The 2,726-nt window shown below is 41.6% G+C and overlaps 1 pseudogene; it reads left to right on the plus strand.

Moving 5' to 3' along the window:
- Nucleotides 1–1,460: 1,460 nt before the first annotated feature.
- On the plus strand, nt 1,461–2,479 carry LOC132009150 (fibroblast growth factor receptor 1-like; annotated as a pseudogene).
- Nucleotides 2,480–2,726: the final 247 nt, after the last annotated feature.

Consider the following 2,726-nt stretch of genomic DNA (forward strand, 5'->3'; position numbering starts at 1 on the left):
AGCAGTAAGCATAGTGTTAAGCGGTAAGACGTTATAATACATTTGAACATCAAAAAACGTTGTGTTGGATCATCTGTTTATGTGAGTAAATAAATAAATAAAGCTTCCTGGGGTTCTGATAGAGGTAAAGAAGACTGCTATATGAACCAAAGGGGCACGTGCACCAAATGTTTATAGCAGTAATATCCACAATAGCCAAACTATGGAAAGAACCTAGATGTCCATCAACAAATGAATGGTATATATATATATATACGTATATATATATATATATATATATATATATATATGTATATATATATATATACGATGGAATACTATGCAGCCATCAAAAGAAACGAAATTTTGCCATTTGCCTTGGCATGGATGGAACTTGAGGGTATTATGCTTAGCAAAATAAGTCTACCAGAGAAAGACACTATCATATGATCTCCCTGATATCAGGAAATGGAGGTGCAATGGGGGGGTTTGGGGGACAGGAAAAGAGTAAATGAAATAAGATGGGATCGGGAGGGAGACAAACCATAAGAGACTCAATCTCACAAAACAAACGGAGAATTGCCAGGAGGGTGGGGAGGGTAGGGAGAGGGTGGTGGGGTTATGAACATTGGGAAGGGTATGTGCTGTGGTGAGTGCTGTGAAGTGTGTAAACCTGGTGATTCGCAGACCTGTACCCCTGGGGCTAATAATACATTATATGTTAATTTAAAAAAGAAGAAGAAGAAGAAGAAGACTACTATAAATCAAATGCTATGGTGTTCAGCAAAGAGTGTGTAATCAGGCATATTTTATTAAAGTAACCAAGTAAAATGATGGTTGAAAATTGGAATAACAGAAAACATAAAAATCAGAGATTTTAAAAAGAGATATGGGACAGTGTAGAGAATATATTCAATGATATTATAATAGTGTTATACGGAGACAGATGGTGGCTATATTTGTAGTGATCATTGAATAATGTATGGAGATATTGAAAACCTGAAACCAATGTAACACTGAATATCAACTATACTCAAATAAAAAATAGTAAAAATAGAAACTTTTAATTTAAAAAGATAAAAAGAGGGACAAGAATTTGAAAAGTGAATTTCAAAAAGAGTAAAGATGAGGATAAGACATACTCTGAACCTTGAGGAAAACACCATTTTGAAAATTCTTCCCCTTTTGAGAAAACTCAAATGAATCAATACCATAAAAGAACCCATTTTAACTGAGAGATGTAATGAATGCTCAAGAAATAATTTTATGACAGGATAATTCTTCCCTATGAAACAGCATACAGAAACCAGGGGAAGCACCTGGAAGCAAAATAAACTATACTGAAAATAAGAATTAAGAAAAAGATAAATGATGAAAGATAAGAAAATTAGACCTGCGACAGAGACCTAGTGAAGAGAATTTTTAGCTTGTGGTTTAAAGTTTTTGAGGATAATCTAGAGTTCATAACTGCCTTGAGGCAGGCTGGTTGTAGGCACTTTAGGCAGACCCCTAAGACAGGCCTACTTTGGGCAGGTGGTGTTGGAGGAGGCCATTGGGCTGGACAAAGACAAATCCAACCATTTGACTAAAGTGTCTGTGAAGATGTTGAAGTCAGATGCAACAGAGAAAGACCTGTCAAACCTAATCTCAGAAATGGAGATGATGAAGATGATTGGACAGCACAAGGACACCACCAACCTGCTGGGTCCTGCACACAGGACGGTCCTTCATACACTATCATGGAATATGCCTCCAAAGACAACATACAGGAGTACCTGCAGGCCCAGAGGCCTCCTGACCTGGAGTACTGTTACAATATCAGCCACAATGCAGCAGAGCAAATCTCCTCCAAGGACCTGGTATCCTGTGCCTACCAGGTAGCCTGAGGCATGGAGTACCTTGCCTCCAAGAAGTGCATACACCAAGACCTGGACCCCAGGGAAGTGCTGGTGACAAAGGACAACATGATGAATATCTCAGACTTGAGCCTTGCCAGAGATATCACCACATCAGTTACTATAAAAAGACAACCAACAGTGGACTGCCTGTGAAGTGGATGGTCCCTAAGGTCATGTTTGACCAGAACTACATCCACCAGAGTGACTTCTGGTCTTTTGGGGTGATCCTGTGCAAAATTTTCACTCTGGAAGCCTCCCATATCCTGGAGTGCTGTGGAGGTGGTTTTCAAGCTGCTGAAGGAGTCATTTGATGGATAAGCCAATAAGTGCACCAGAGAGTTATACACAATAATGAGGGGTGGCTGGCATGTGGTACCTTCAAGCTGCTGGTAGAAGACCTGTATCATACTGTGGCTTTGACCTCCAACCAGGCGTACCCGGAACTGTCCTTGGCCCTGGAACAATACTGTCTATGCTTTCCCAACACCCAAAGCTCCACCTGCTCCTCAGAGAAGAATTCCACCTTCTCTCATGTGCCGTTGCCCAGGGAGGCCTATCTGCCCTGACACCCAGCCCAGCTTGCCAATGGTGGACTCAAATGACTAGTATCCCTATGACTCCTGTCCAGATTCCATCATAAGCTGTAGCCCTTACCACCCACCCTCCCTGCAAGACTCACTGCCTTCTCCTTTGTCCCTTTCCTACTGGCAGCAGCCAGCTGCCTACCTGAGGCCTTCACCCCTTGAAGTTCACTTCCCCTTCCTCTTCCTCCTCCTTACAACCTGCTCATGAAAGAAAGGAACAGAGAGGCAGGTACTTGCTCATGGCTACTTCCTTCCCTCCCATATG

Source organism: Mustela nigripes, unplaced genomic scaffold (genome assembly GCF_022355385.1).
Source record: "Mustela nigripes isolate SB6536 unplaced genomic scaffold, MUSNIG.SB6536 HiC_scaffold_5645, whole genome shotgun sequence".
Taxonomy (NCBI): Eukaryota; Metazoa; Chordata; class Mammalia; order Carnivora; family Mustelidae; genus Mustela; species Mustela nigripes.